This window comes from Lepidochelys olivacea (genome assembly GCF_965140295.1).
Source record: "Lepidochelys olivacea isolate rLepOli2 genome assembly, chromosome: 16".
Classification (NCBI taxonomy): Eukaryota; Metazoa; Chordata; order Testudines; family Cheloniidae; genus Lepidochelys; species Lepidochelys olivacea.
The window spans coordinates 19,939,344-19,956,306 of NC_140426.1; positions in this window are offsets into that span (position 1 = coordinate 19,939,344).

Consider the following 16,963-nt stretch of genomic DNA (forward strand, 5'->3'; position numbering starts at 1 on the left):
CTTCCCAACCAAGATCATAATAGTGAAGCTGCGGCAGCATGGACCAGCCGCTTGAGTGCACACCCAAGGTCCTACGCAGGCTTATACAGCCAGTGCTGCTGCCCATGGTGCCACGGCTGCACCGCCATTGCTATGCGAGCTAGCTAGATCAAAGCTAGCTCAGATGGGTCTACACTTGCTTCAGTCACACCTCCGATTACAGTGTAGCCAGCCTCACAGTTTAACATCTTTAACTCAAGTCTGGTAGGTCAATAGCTTTCCCCCAGTCTAGACAGGGCCTTTGTAACACCCATTTAACCTGCCATCTTGGGCATAAAGTTAGTGTCATGATGTAATGGCGGATGACCAGGAAGCAAGAAAATGATGGCTCAACCTTGAAAACCCCACTGGGCCTATGCTACCATCCTGAGGGACAGTCAGAATTCCCCGGACACTTGCCCTCAGGTGTCAGAGTGGGCTGAGTCCACCCTGAGTCTCCCTCCTTTCCTCTGAGGAGAAAGGAAAGATCTTCCCTCAGCCAATTCTCTTCCCCTCTTCCCTTTGTCTGATTCACCCTGGTTCCAATTTGGGCTGAGGCCTGGGGCTGGGACAAGGATCTAAAAATAGCGGTGGGTGCTGGGTATGCATCTTCAGCAAAGAGACTCATAAATGCAGCCTGGACTGAAAATCAATTCTGTAAAGCTGAAATCAATAACAATAACTAATATTAATAGTGATTATCCTTTCTTTATTGCACTTTGCAGTTGGAAATGAATTGTTTTTAAGGATTAGCGGCAGCTCAACTCTGTAATGCAGTGTAAGGCTGAAGATTTACTATGAAAACACAGCTTATGAGGAAAGACCCATTACAGCTGATGGAATATGCTTTGGAAGTGGCCGCAGCCACGGCTGCTGCGGCTGAGCAAACGAAGACTTTAAATGTGGAGTTGGTGGTTTAGATTTCTGCAGGAGACGGGGATTTTGGTCAGTTACCCTGTCTGGTTCTCTTGCAGTCTGAATGTCCTGTTCCCAGACATTCTCAGTACATTTCCTTTTTTTGGTAGCTTTTATCTAAAACAGCTTTACCCCTGCAAAACTCCCAGGGGAGTAGGAGGGGGAAGATGGTGTGCATACAGACAGACATCTCTCTCTTTCTCTATAAGAGACAGCGATGCCTCAAGGTACAGAGAAAGCTCTACTGTTTGCAACAGATTTTCAAAAGAGTTTAGCACCCTGCCTGGATGTATGCTAGGTATTGAACTCTTTGGAAGATCTGCCCAGAAGTATCCCAATGGGAACTGAGTGCAGGGTACTTTTGCAAGTCGAGTACTGAGCATTGGGAAATCTGGCCATGGGATCTTGAATCTGGTCTCATGTAGCCATGGCAATGCATAGGAGACACACAGAACTGGGAGTCAGGAGATCTGGTTCTGACACAGTCCTGCTGTGTGATCTTGGGCAAATCATAAACCAGCTCTTTGCCTGTTTCCCTGTCTGTAAAATGGGGAATGACAGATACCTCGCTTCCTGGCAGCAGACTGCAAGTTTCTGGGATTTCCTCAGTATTCCAATTTGTTAAACGAATAATCAGAATTCAGGATATGTTCTGATGGGTCAGATAGGTCATTCTCCCCATTGTTCCAGTACTAGGGTGCCTCGGAGCAGCCACCTATGTAGGGGTTGAATGAATATTTCATTCTCCAAAAGCTCATCTACTTATTATCCTCTTCCGAAGGTGTCAACCAGACAGCTACTTAGTTTCCATTCTGGAGATGATATTTGTGATGTGGACACTTGAGCAGTTCCTACCTTACCTGAGGCTACTAACCCACTTCATATACATGCCACCAAACAGCCATCCATTGGCGACAACTTTGGACATTGCATTTGAACCAGGGACCTAGACTAGGGTAACAGGTGTGATATTAGAACATGTTAACTAAGGGGCACTGCTAAGATGATCAAGTTAAAGCCTAGCGGGAAGTCCAGATTTTAACTCAGTTCACTTAGCCCATGTCACAGTACATGCTGCTGTTATCTATGCTCAACTTTTACTATGTGTTAGTTAGGCCATGTTAGCTATCACGTTCTAACAGCACACCTTTTATCCTAGTCAAGGTCTTAGAGATGAAGGACTCCATATGACCAATCTTCTTAGTCCCCCCAAGGGGATTTTAATGCTCATTAAAGTTTGAGACTGACAGCACACTTTAGAACCAAACACGCTGTAGGCAGGGAATATGTAAGTTTTGTCCTCAGCAGAATCCAGTGGTAGCAAGTTGAGAATGATGTAAAAGCCCATGAGGTGAAATCCTGGCTCTTGTGAAGCCAATGGAAAAACTCTCATTGACTTCAATAGGGGCAGAATTTCACCCATTATGCTTGGTATCTAATTCTTCCATGCAGAAGTTGCTGTTGAGTTCAGGTTTAGAACACCTCAACTTGGGATTCCTTTTACTTACTCAAAAGTTTGCTATTGCTAACTATTATCAGACAGAATAAATATCCTACAGAGACAACAATTGTTCAGTGCAAGTCAGCACAAGAAGACAAGAGTTGTATCACCTTCTTGATCCAAATTTTTCACATGGAAAGTTTTCTTTTTTTTATGAAAAATGGCTTTTTTAAATACAAATCTCTTTGTGGAAAATTGTCATCATATCAATCTTTTTCCCTCCAAAAGTTTGTGACATTTTTAATCAATAGTTTTATCCAAATTTTAGTCTAATTCACAGGTATCCAATTTTTTGACTCAGTAAGAAAATGCAGTTTTCAGTGGAGAATACATTTCTATTAAAATTATTATACATTTCAAACACTGCAAAATAACTTCAAAATTGCAAAAGTTTGTAATTCCCTCCTGCCTTCCCCCACTTTTTTTTTAACCAGCTCTAGTTTCAGCAAAGATGCATTTCCCTTCAAAGCAACAATCAGACACTTTCCCAGCTGGATCTGGCAGAACTTAGGCCTCCTTAAGTTGGTACCAGCCTGGATAGATTTATTGGTGCTTTACTGAGACTGGCATGTGGTGTGCAGATGTCCTCACACAGGCTCCGCTTTTAACTTACTCTAACAATTATGCAAGATTGGAAAAACTGATTTGTTAATTTCCTTAAACCCATCTTCAGAGAGAGGTGGGAGGCGGGGAACAGCTTCCCTTTCCCGGCTGGGGAAAAGCAGGACTCTGTAGCCTCGAGGGAAGAGAGAGTTTCTGAGGGTGATCATGAATATTATGGACTTTTGGGAACAGACGTAAAGAGGCCAATATGGCCAGATCTTTTATCACGGTGGGCAGCGGCCATGCTGGGAAGGCTTCCACCCTCAAGTGAATTGAGAGGACATTTGGGATGGATGGATCGTGCTGGGCTGGGGATGGATGCATGGATAGGAGCATGGCTCAAGAAGCCTCCTCCCTACAGCAAAGTTCAGGCAAGTCAACAAGTTATTATGACACTCTTGGCTATACTGTATTCGCTGGCTTTCTTGATCATTGAAGAAGGGATGGGGCAGATAGTCCAGTCTCTGGTTCAGCTGGCACAGGATTGTTCCCCAGCTAGCATGTTGTCCAGGCTAGGTTTGGCGAGCATTGCTATGGAAAAGGGAAGTGCAGTGAACTAGGTTTGTAGCATTTAAAGGATGTGATGCCTTTCAAATAGTAACTGACTCCTCTTAGCTCCCCTGGGAGGGAGGCAGATATTATCATCCCTATTCTACAGATGGGAAAACAGCGGCAGAGGGGGTGACTTGCCAAAGGTCCCAGAGGGAGCCATATAGCTCTGAGCCCTCTACAACGTACAGCTATCTCTCACTGACTTCAGAGAACAGGGACTACCTACCCCATTGAGCACAGAGAGTGGAGGTCTCTTTTCCATAGGACTTTTAAACACACCCATTCATCGCTACATCTGTATAGGCAAAATGGTAAAGGCTTGTTCACACACAGACACCCCACAACCTGTAAAACAGAGATCTTACAAGGGAATCAACCAGTGATTTTCATGGAATCTGCGCTTTTGCCAACTCCACTACCTCCTCCTAGCTCTCTATTAGCCCAGCTGTCAATCTGCCTTGACTTTAACAAACAGAGGGAGAGAGGGGGAAGGGTAACTCAGGGAGAGAGAAATGAGATAACATGCAGATTGATCAGTCCAAAGGTTAAGAAGCTGAACTTATTTAACTCCAGTTGGTTTATTTATTGTCCCCGAGTTATATTTGTGACTGTGATGATGGAACAGATTAGCACAGGATTGCTGGGTAGATTTAGAAAGCTTCAGTGTTTCCAGCTCAGTATATATATGTATGTGTGTATATGTTTGTTATTTTCACTTTTCACTAAGCACAGCCATTCTCTTCTCCCCGAGGCCCATTATGGATGACTGTAAGCACTCATCTATGCAATTAGGGACAGAGAAGGGAGAAAATTTCCTTGGTCATCAGATCGGGAGCTAAATGTATGCAAGGTAGAACACACTCTCTTTATTATGCTGTAAAAGCCCTGAGTAGTAATTTCTCTGGCCTCAGAAACAAGGACATGTACTGCAGTAAAATATATAAAAAAGCCCCTCCCACTGGTGGCAAACACATGCATCATGCAAGATTGATAGGCTGTGGATGACTAATGCTTGTTATGGCCCCTGCAGACTACAACCTAGGATCAGAAGCTGAAGGTTTAGGGAGGAAGAATGTTCTTGTGGGCAGAATTACGCAAGGGCATCAGGCAAACCAGGCTTTACTCCTAGCTCTACTGCAGACTTGTTGTGTGACCCTGGGCAAGATTCTTTAATTCTCTGTGCCTCGTTTTCCCCATCTGTAAAAGGGCTTTCAAAGACAGTTGAGCTCCTCCGAGGGAGGGAGCCTGTATCAGAGTATTTAACATATGTATTCTTGTTCCTTGGGTGCTTTGGTAGTTTTCGAGAAGGGCAAGATTGGAAAAACAGGGATGGGGTGCATAGACAGTCCAAACTGAAGTAATGGCAGAGTCTCAAATAGAATAGCAAGAATGTTGTACATCAGGAGTGAAGTGCATTAGGCAGATGTCCTGGCTAATATCTCATATTACATCAGTGTCTCCCCCACACTTTTGCAAACGGTCACAGAAAACACTCAGTAATTTCTCTTTAACACCTAGTCATGGTGTTTCGCAGCCCGGTGAGGTTTAGAGCACATTAGAAGTACAATTCTCCTGTGAGTCTGAGAAAGTGATAGATTTGTAGCCCCAGTTGGTTTTGATCCAAGAGGAAAGTGCCAACACTGTATAGGATGCCCTGGGGCTACAGAGAGGAGAAAACCAAAGCCAGCTTCTGCTCTCACTTACCCCAGCGTGGATCAGAAGTAATGTCACTGAAGTCAATGGAGTGGCACTCGGAGGGGAATGGGGCAGGTTTAGATGAGAATGATCCAGGAGTGAGCTGGTTAAAGCCAAGGGGATGGTGTCAAGCAGGGACATGCAGAGAGGGCTGCAAAGCGATACCAACAAAGCTGCTGTTGACAATGGATTAGAGTCTTTGGTTTTCATACAGAATGAAAAACAGCAGATTTCTAGTTACCCCCATTGTCTCTTTGTCCCTTGAGCCCTATGTCCAGCCCCCATCCTCATTACGCTGAGCCACTGATTTAACCTGTCTTGGGGGGAAGGCGGGGGCTATTTTCCAAAGCAAAACGAATCCTTTAACATCTGTATTAACACGGCGGGTGAAGACAGCCAGCCTTGTTTTCGCTGCCGTGAGATGTGCGCTACTTCCGGGAGGTGGAAGCCAGAGATGCCATTGGCCACGCTCCTGCATACATAATTGATACTATCAGCTTTTCATCCACAATGAGATGTTCTTTTCTTTTCTTTTTTTTAAAAAAAACTTCAGCTGGTGCCTTAATTTTTATTTGTTCAGCCGGCCTTAGCCCCCTTAGACTTCGGAGGTCTGTCGACTCCCACTGACCTCAGCACTAAATAGAATCAGGGCCAGGGAAATTAGGGTTTTGTTTGGGATAGCTACATCGGCTGCTGATGCTTGCTCCCCAGCTGGAGTCTGAGCCCAGCTGTGTGCCTGATGTCGCGGTTATTCAGAAAGGAGCCCAAACCGCACAATGTGGGTACGACTTCAGATTCCTAACACCTTGAGGTTCAGAGGTGTTTGGATCCAGGGCCTAGGTCTGGCCTGTGATGGGGAAGTGCAAACACAGGTTTTGCATTCTGCACCCCACCCCCCACGTGTCAGGGTCTTTATCAGAGGTTTTGCCTTGTGCCCCTCTTCACTCTGAATAATCATTTCGTTGAGATGTTTACATCAGCCCCAGGCACTTAGTTCCAGATTCTGATCCCGCTCCTCAAGCTGAAGAGGACCTTACTCTACCAGTAGTTTCGCTTGAATAATGCTATCAGCATCTAGACCCTGGCCAGTGCCTGGCCAGAGGGGCTTACCGTCCAATGCAGAGAAGAATATTCCGCAGGAACTGGGTTTAATCCAGGCAATCCATGTAGAAGACTTTAACAGAAAGATTGAAGGAGAGGTTATGCTTGGGAGGTGGGAGGTTATTCCAAGCCTAGAGAGTGGCACAAAAGAAGAGGCATACCTGGGAGTGGGAGCTGATGACAAAGGGATCTGAAGGAGAGAGGATATGGAGGAGTATTATGAGCAGGAGGGAGGAGAGGTGTCAGGCCAGACTGGGCACTGCCAGTCACCCTGTCTCATGCTACGAGGTGAAAAATTTTAAACTGTTGAAAGGAGATAGTTCTTCACACAATGCAAATTGGCCTGTGAAACTCACTGCCCCATGATCCCATCAAGGCCAAGAGTTTAGCAAGATTTTAAAAAAGGGGGTTGAATGTTTATGTAAGTAACAAGAACATCCAGAGTAATAACAGTAAAGAATAAAACCCGCAAGAGCTATAGAAGGGATAGACATACATGCTCCAGGGCAACTTCTAACCAATGGCAGTCAGGAAGAAACTTTCCTTGGGGGCAGATAGGGTGACCAGATGTCCCAATTTTGTAGGGACAGTCCTGATATTTGGGGCTTTTTCTTATATAGGGTCCTTTACCCCCCACCCTCTGTCCCGATTTTTCACACTTGCTGTCTGGTCACCCTAGGGGCAGATTATTCCATAACTGCTGGCTACTACTGGGATTCTTGCATCTTCCTCTGAAGCATCTGATGTCAGCTACTCTTGTAGACAGGATATGGACTAAATAGACCACGGGTCTGATTTGATCTGGCAATTCCTAGGGATTGTCACTAGTGTAAATGAGAGCAGAATTTGGCCCTACAGCAGAGCTGGAGACATAGCTGATGACAGTGAGAATGGAAATATTCCTTGCCCCAGACCCAGCCTGTATAAAGGGAGGCGTGTAATTGGATACCAGTAAATTGAATTTCAGTTTTAAAAAAAGGTCCAAACGACAGTGTTAGAATTGGTAAGAAATTCCCTGGAAAATCATCTGAACGTTCCTAGCCTCACGCTGCTGACTTCATTACAGACATATAGAGATATTTACTTTTTATATAAAAAAAGTCACAATGGATTTATTTTATTTATAGAAGAGATTGATAATTGACAGGTGGCTGTCTAAAAGATATGAAACCCTCCAGCTAAACACTGCAGCCATGGCAAAGATACAAATTACAGAGATATGGCTCCAGAGGTGAGAGACTTGTTACTTTTAACACTGCAAGATATAGAAGAGAACAGGGTTGAATCTCAGTTCAGAACAATCATACCTAACCAGTGAATGAAATAAAAACCAAGGATTTCATACCAGCACCTGGAGCAGCCTCAGAGTGTGTTTGAATTAACAAGCACATTGTTTCCTCCCAAAGGGTCTTGCGATCCCCATATTTTCTATCTATCTATCTATCTATCTATCTATCTATCTATCTATCTATTTTAGGATTGTATCCTGCTACCCCTCACCGAAGTATCTGGGCACCTTTCATGTAAAGTCAATAGAAATAAGGAAATCCCTTGTGGACTTCATGGAGTTTCTGGCACACCTCCCTTCTTGTGTAAAAACTATGCTGGGGTAGAGTTTGGGGAGTTTGAATTTTTCGATTTTTATCAGTTGCCCCCTTTTTGTTTGTTTGGGGTTTACTGGTTAGAAGAGGATGTCAGTATTCTGAACTTCATCCTTACAGTCATCATCATCAAATGTGCATAATCTACTGATGACCGTTATGCCAGCCAGAGTGACCATGGTTGATGGCATTGTACCAGGCATCATGTAGTGAAGTTTCCATATCTGGCTCAATCCTACAGATCCACAAATCTCTGGCACAGCCCTGCGGCCGACATCAGGCAGGGTCAGGGCACACACCCCTTTGTGTATCAATGGAGAGTTTAGGAGCACGGCGTGCTGGGGTGTTTTTGTCCATCCTGGCAACATGGCCAAAGAGCGTACAATGCTGCTTTTGAACATGAGCATTTGGAGGAAGACCAGATCTCTGCGACATTGTGGCATTTCACACAACGGCAAACTGCTTTGTGCCCAGGATTTAGCACTGACCACACATATAGAGTGTCTCTAGCCACTCCAAGTTTGCCTGTATGATGGTCCAGGTTTCTGACCAATATGGCATTACAGGCAATACACAGGTTTGATAGATCCTGAACTTTATCTAAATGCAGGGAAGTTTTTGCATCCATAAGCAGACATGGACTTCACGCAGCAAGACCTAATTGTTGGAGGATGTCTGGTGTGCTGCTCGCAGCCTAGGGAGATGAACTCTTCAACGCTCTCCACAGTAGTTGACAGCAGAAAGGTTTTTTGGAAGATGGAAGGTTTTGCAGTGTTTGCTAAAAAGCCTCCAATGCTGGAATTGCCTGATCCCCTCTAGAAGTTTGTTCCATTGCTGGAATCCCTCAGCAAAGAATGATTTAGACTCAGCTGTCTTGCTCTTCACCCTGGGCTCTGAACTGGCCCAGAGGAGCACAGCTGTTGCCATGGTTCATGGACAAAAACTCGGTCTGTAATGTCGCTGGGCTTTGATCCATTAATTGCTTTGAAAATTAGGACCAAAGCCTTTTCCTCTCTGTCATACCCAGACCAATTTTTCCCTTCCCCTCCCGACAAGGCCCCATCTTTGTCTAAATGAAGTCAGCCCCTTCCCAGTCAGCACTGATAGGCACTGCAGGACACCATGTGAAGACAGCAAGGAAACTTTGAGGAGTGCAGATGGAGTTTAGACCCTATTGGTGCAATGCCTCAAGCCTCCAGCTGGGGGTGCTGCTCTCTTTTGGACCAGAGGCCTGAAGGCCTGATCTAGTCAGTGGGAGTCAGTGGCTTCTTTTCACTGGCTTTGACGGTTTTGGTCAGGCCCAAAAGGAGGGGACACAGAGATTCAAAGGCGGCCCTGAAGTGATGTGAAGTCATCCTCAAGCAAATCTGAGGTCTGTCTGTCTACTCCATCCATCTCCATCTCCATCGCCACTCCTCTATCTAAGGGTATGTCTACACTGCAGCTGGGAGCGTGCGTCCCCGCGCAGGTAGACAGACAGGCCAGCAGTGCTTGAGCCATCATACTGAAAACAGCAAGCGTGGTCATGGCAGCATGGGCACATCCTCAGGCAACTAGTCTAAGTCACTACCCAGGCTGCTGCAGCCACGCTGCTATTTCATGCACTAGAGTTAATGCCTGTCCGTCCTCCCCGGTGCTGGGCAGACATAACCAGAGTACCTGCCCAAGGACCCTTAGGGTGCTAGCCCACTCTGAAGTCCATGCCATCGCATCTGCACTGTGACTGTTACCCATGGCAGATTATGCCTTCCCGTGCTCCAATCACACCTTTCATTTGCAACCTAGACATAGCCTAAGACATAGCCAGCTTTCAGGATTTTTTTCCCAGTCTCATGATATTTCATGTTTTAAAGACCCAGCTCCTGGAGTCCTGTGAATATTTGAGACTCTCTGCTTTCATTTGATAAGGAAGTCAGTTTCTAGCCCACAGAGTTGAGTACATCCGAACAGGAATGACCCGAACGTGACTTAACAGATCAAAGACCAGAAGGCAAATAAAAAGAACTCAAACTACATTTTTGTAAAAAAAAATCTCTTGATTTTTAAGTCAGTCCTGAGATTTGGCAATGGGGTTCTCATTCATGATTTTTGAACATTTGAGGCTGTCAATAATGGTATCTGTCCATCTAACTACCTAGAAGGCCCCATCACATAATGCTTCCCAAGCATTCAGGGAAAAAATTAACAACAGTGTCTTTCTTCCTCTGTCGTTTCCTTCTCAGCCCACAGGAGAAATAGGAGGGTTAAGTTTACAAGGTTGTTGTGTTTGTTTGTTGGCTTGTTTATGTTTGAGTGTATGAGCGAATGAGTGTGTTGAGTGCACGTGTGTAAAGAAATTGAGAAAAAGCTAAGTGGCAGTGCTGGGTTATGCCTTTATTTCTGAGTGCGGTAAGTGCTGTGATCATTCTTATCTCCTGAAAGAGCAAGTTCCACAGTCCGCTACGAAAGTCCTGTCTCCCACACTCCCTCCTGCTATTGGCTGACAGTTTCATTGGGCCAGTGGGGTGTAGCGCTGGTTGCAGGAGGGAAATGTCATTCCTCAGCTAGCTGGGGCCAGCCCCGTGAAAGGCTTGGACTATCAGAATAGGGCTCCCCAGCAACACTCAGTTCACTGGGGAGCCAATGCAGAGAGAGGAGCAGCAGGGTGATGTGTTCATGGCAACCTGTGTTGCTAGGGAGACAGGCTGTTGCCCTTGGTACCGGTTGGGGCTTTTTCAGGATGGGTGGCTTCATCCCTAAATAGAACGAGTTGCCATCATCAAGCTTTACTCACTTTTTTCCTAACATGGAACTTGGAGATCTCTGAAGGTCTTCCAGGCCTAGGCTTCCTGTTGTTTATTGGATTTGTACCCATATCTTGTGTGCTCAATAGCATCTGTTCACGACTAGTTCAAATAAAAGCAATTATTTAAAAATAAACCCCCACAGGACTCAGCCCATCAGACTGACAGTCTGCTGCCTGGGAACCTAGGTACCACATGACACAGTGTTTATATTTACTGGAGTGTTTTACAAGCTGGGTAATATTTATGGTGTCAGTTTATAGGGGCTATCAGGGTCTGGCACTGCACACCTGCAATGATTCAGTGTCACACTGGGATCAAAAGGAGTAACAACAGACTGAAAATGCTCAGGTTTCCCAAGGCACCTTATGTTCCACCCCCACATCGCCTGTAGCAACTCAAAGTGCAACCAGGACCCAGCATCATCTCGCTGAGGCTGCTTCCAGAAGCCTGGGACCTTGTATGTTATCTTGAGGACAGGGCATGGGCTATAATAAAAGGAGACTTTATTGTAGACTGCAATAGAGCCAAGAATCCAACGGGTATTGCCTAGTGGATTAATTGTAAATTCTCTTTTACGGCCCTTTCAGTCTAATGGAGATTTACAATGTGGAGGGCTTGTGTTCTGTGTCTAATGAACAGTATTTTTAGCCTGGGTAGCTTCAGCACGGTGTCCAATCTTTGCACTGGGAACGCCGGAGCCTGCCCCAGGAATGAGATGGGAAGTGGATGCACTTTTGACTCTGAAGGGGCAGCATTATTCCACGCTCAGGCTACAGGGCTCTGTCAGGAGATTGCGGTGATCTGCCCTGGCACTAAGTCCCAGCCCCATTCTGGCACATCCACAGAGTTTTCACCCTCCTCCAAGCCGGGACGCCGTGAACAGCCTTTGGCTGCAGGAGAGTCTGAGAAAGGTCATTTCCACTCTAGCCAGTTGTTTTCCTCCCGTAGTAAATAATAGTTAGCTCAGGGAGGGAAAGGAGGCTCTTTGGACCTTCACTGGGCATTCCTGAATATAGGCATGTTTAGAACCCTGCCAATAGGTTCGGTATTTGTCACCAGCTATCCTGGCATGTAGCGCCATCTATGTGGCATTAGTGATGGCCATGAAAGGGTTTCCAGGCACCAATTTTACATTTGCCACCAACGTCTGGAACATCCAGTCAGACCATCTTAAGGACTGAGCTAGAGCCCAGGCCGGGCGGGGCTCGACCTGCAAGGATTTACCTTGAAGATGATGGTGAAAGGGCTTGGTGGTATATGCCTACTGTTCCCAAAAGCAACTAACAAGCATATCCTGACTTCAGGTTAGACCCAGCCAATGATGGTGCAGTGCTTATCGCTGAGGAGGGCTGGGCTTGATGTCACTGAGATAGCCATGCTCATTAGCGACATGGGATCTAGAGTTAGACTGATGGGAGATGAGGGCCAGATCCTGGCCAGCGCTTTCTCCCAGGCTGTGGAACGCCTGACTCTGTGCTCATGTCTAGCCACCTTCAGAACCCAGTGCCCGACCTACACCTTTGTATATACCTACCTACAGTGAAAAGAGCTACACTGATTTAAACAAACAAAAAGCTGTGAAGCCTCTTTGCTGAAAAATACTGCCTTTCATATTTCATTGTATTTCAGCCTTTAGATACTGTGGTGACTGATGATAGATAGATAGAATCATAGAATAGAATCATAGAATAGAATATCAGGGTTGGAAGGGACCTCAGGAGGTCATCTAGTCCAACCCCCTGCTCAAAGCAGGACCGATCCCCAATTAAATCATCCCAGCCAGGGCTTTGTCAAGCCTGACCTTAAAAACTTCTAAGGAAGGAGATTCCACCACCTCCCTAGGTAATGCATTCCAGTGTTTCACCACCTTCCTAGTGAAAAAGTTTTTCCTAATATCCAACCTAAACCTCCCCCACTGCAAGTTGAGACCATTACTCCTTGTTCTGTCATCTGCTACTGCTGAGAACAGTCTAGAGCCATCCTCTTTGGAACCCCCTTTCAGGTCGTTGAAAGCAGCTATCAAATCCCCCCTCATTCTTCTCTTCTGTAGACAAAACATCCCCAGTTTCCTCCGCCTGTCCTCATAACTCATGTGTTCCAGTCCCCTAATCATTTTTGTTGCCCTCCGCTGGACTCTTTCCAATTTTTCCACATCCTTCTTGTGGTGTGGGGCCCAAAACTGGACACAGTACTCCAAATGAGGCCTCACCAATGTTGAATAGAGGGGAACGATCACGTCCCTCGATCTGCTGGCAATGTCCCTACTTATACATCCCAAAATGCCATTGGCCTTCTTGGCAACAAGGGCACACTGTTGACTCATATCCAGCTTCTCGTCCACTGTAACCCCTAGGTCCTTTTCTGCAGAACTGCTTCCGAGCCATTCGGTCCCTAGTCTGTAGTGGTGCATTGGATTCTTCCATCCTAAGTGTAGGACTCTGCACTTGTCCTTGTTGAACCTCATCAGATTTCTTTTGGCCCAATCCTCCAATTTGTCTAGGTCCCTCTGTATCCTATCCCCATCCTCCAGCATATCTACCTCTACTCCCAGTTTAGTGTCATCTGCAAACTTGCTGAGGGTGCAATCCACACCATCCTCCAGATCATTTATGAAGATATTGAACAAAACCGGCCCCAGGACCGACCCTTGGGGCACTCCACTTGATACCGGCTGCCAACTAGACATGGAGCCATTGATCACTACCCGTTGAGCCCAACAATCTAGCCAGCTTTCTATCCACCTTATAGTCCATTCATCCAGCCCTTACTTCTTTAACTTGCTGGCAAGAATACTGTGGGAGACCATGTCGAAAGCTTTGCTAAAGTCAAGGAACAACACGTACATCCACATTTTCCCTTCATCCACAGAACCAGTTATCTCATCATAGAGGGCAATTAGATTAGTCAGGCATGACTTGTCCTTGGTGAATCCATGCTGACTGTTCCTGATCACTTTCCTCTCCTCTAAGTGCTTCAGAATTGATTCCTTGAGGACCTGCTCCACAATTTTTCCAGAGACTGAGGTGAGGCTGACTGGCCTGTAGTTCCCAGGATCCTCCTTCTTCCCTTTTTTAAAGATGGGCACTACATTAGCCTTTTTCCAGTCGTCCGGGACTTCCCCCAATCGCCATGAGTTTTCAAAGATAATGGCCAATGGCTCTGCAATCACATCCACCAATTTCATAGATAGATAGATAGATAGATAGATAGATAGATAGATAGATAGATAGATAGTTTGGAGGCTATGCTGAACTGTACAGAAATGGAATTGTCCATTCCCAGCTTGCTTGTACAGTTTCATTTGAGTTCAGACTTGTAATTAAAAGTGGTTGTTATTTGTTTCTTATTCACCTTTGGACTTTTAAATACTTTGAACCCAATTTTGCTCACAACTGCACCAAAGACAATGAAAGTGACTGCACGGACATCTGGTTGGTTTTCATTGTACCCTGCTCTGCTGAAATGAAACTTCAAACCAGGTGCGTTTCATGTGGTTGAAGGTTTTGCTGTAAATGTTCTGTGCAGATCTCCTGGGCAATTAAAAAGTCAAGAGCAGGAATGAGAACCGTCTTGCTAATGATTTGAAGTCAGCTCCTTTGAGCAAACATGTCTGAATAAAGCCAAAATTATATCATATCAGTCTCCAGAAATTAACCACAGAAGTTAAACATTAAGCCATCTTGGGATGGAAACTTCTGTAGTTCTGCGGCTGATCACAGGTCCAGGAGAAAGCCATTAGGGAAGGCCTTGATCTTTAGTAACCATCAAGAGAAATGGGAAAGCACAGAAGAGAGGACAGCAAGCGTTTGAGTGTCATAAAGTCCAACCACACCTGATTTCTGCTTATCTGGAGCTTGGTCCTGCACACACTTAAGACAACAGGAATACTCCCCCTGACTTCAACAGGAACAGGGCTGAGTTCCTGTTTTATTTTTCTGATATGGTGACAAAGTGCTGGCTAAAGGAATAAACAATCTCAAGTAATTGTTCGAAGATTCATTCTAGCTTGAGCAGTCCAAGGAGGCAGATCCACAGCTGGGTTTTTTTCGTCATAGCTCCACCAACTTCAGTTCCTGAGGACCTGTCCCCCAGTGTTTAGAGCAGGGGGGGTCTCACAGTCTGGACTTCTGGGTTCTTTTCCTAGCTCTGCCACTGACTTTGGGCAAATCACTCCACCTCCCTCTACTTAAAACACTGTAGCGCTATAGTGAAGATGGTGCATGCCGACGGGAGAGAGCTCCCCCGTTGGCACAGTTAATCCACCTCCGCAAGAGGTGGAAGCAATGTTGGTGGGACACACAGCACTGGCACCTAGGTCGGTATCACGATGCTGCTCAGGGGGGTAGATTTTTCACACCCCGTGAGCGACACAATTACACTGAAGTAATCCCATAGTGAGGACCTGGCCTAAGGGAGCGTCTACACCTCACTCCAAGGTGGGATTGCAGTTTAGGCATGCTAACATATCTAAAAGGAGCAATGTAGAGGTGGCAGGGCATGGGCTGTGCAAACAAGCTGGGACCCTAGGAAGCTTCTCTCGTTGTTAGAGCCTATGCGGACACATTGACACTGCTATTTTTTGCCATGCTAGCGTGGGTAAATCTAGTGTGGGTATGTCTATGCAAGATGCAATCACATACCCTAAATCCATTAAGTGGGAGCTGGAGTAGGTAGCTATTCTCTGGGGATCAGGTACAGAGAGGACATATGCCACACACTGAAGAGTAAGCTAGCTACCATTTCATTTAAGGAGCTGTAGAAGTACAAAAGACTCCATTCATTCTCACCATTATTACCCATATTAAAACTTATTAAATTCTCTAGTCACTGAGGAATAGAGGAAGGGTTTTTTTCGGGAAAACCCAGTATTTCCCATTAGATTTTCAGCTCTCTGGGGTAAGGGCTTTATCCTTTTATTTTTTCTGCAAGGCTCCTAGCACATTTTGGGGTGACAGACAAACAATAAATGACGATGTTAATTGGCCAGGGGCTGGTAAATAACAGCAGGCTCATACCTTAGTGGAATTTGTTTAAAAAGAACTGTGGGAATATTGTGATGGTGTGACTGGGTAAAACACCCCAAATCCAAGATCCCAAACAGGTAAAGGTGATGCCAGAAAAGTGAATTGTATTAAAGAGATTTCCAAGGAAATGCACAGTTACTAGGTTTTGAAATAGGCATCAGGTCGGAGCCTTAGTGAGGTTAAATAAAAAAAGCTTTTACAACCCAGACCTTAAACACATGCCCTCCCCTTTTGCCCATTTATTAAGTAATAATGAAACACTTTTGTCACAGGTTAGGCACAATATTTTTGACACTAAATCTGCTCTAAAACTAATCAAGGACGAGACAAATGGGAATATAATTACAGCTGCTGACATCCCTGTATCATTAACCTCTCAGCTCAGGTGCTACACTGAGACACAGCTGCAAAAGATTCCATATTACAGATAGTTCGCACCAGCCTCGGAAATGAATTTGGATTTTAATAGCCCTGTAATGTCTCCACAGCTGTCTAATCTGGCACCGGTTGCTAAGACAATGGCTGATGGTGAAGTTTCCTGTTTGCGACACCCTCTGCTCTCTAGTGGCTTGTGTCAGGATCCAGCTAGCTACATGGCCTGGTCTTACATAAAGTGTAGTTGAAATTGTACCACATTGAGAAAAGACAGTTTTCCAGGCCAGGCACTAGACTGGGACTCTGTTCTGGTATATATAGATTCTTGTACCACTCTGATCATTGCAGTATCTGAGCCTTTTCCTTTAGCGCATTGACAGACTAATGTCTGTGAAGTGTGGTTCATATATAAGAGCGAGGGATTGTTATTATTATTAGTTTCTTCCCAGTGCAGCAGAGTAAGCCACAATGTCAAAGGCACATTTGTTCAGCCAGTCCTCCGATCTCATAGTGCAGTGCCTCTGATTTGAAATTACGCAGAAGCCCTTGCTTTCAGCAGTGATGCTGGGCACTTGGCCTGGGTGCTTCAGGACTCCTAGAATACACTTGTATGGCCACCGGTGTAAGGTGGCCCATGGGGAATAGATGGCCAGCCCTCTGTGGAGAAAGAGGTGGTTAGGGACTATTTAGAAAAGCTGGACGTGCACAAGTCCAAGGGGCCGGACGAGTTGCATCCGAGAGTGCTAAAGGAACTGGCGGCTGTGATTGCAGAGCCATTGGCCATTATCTTTG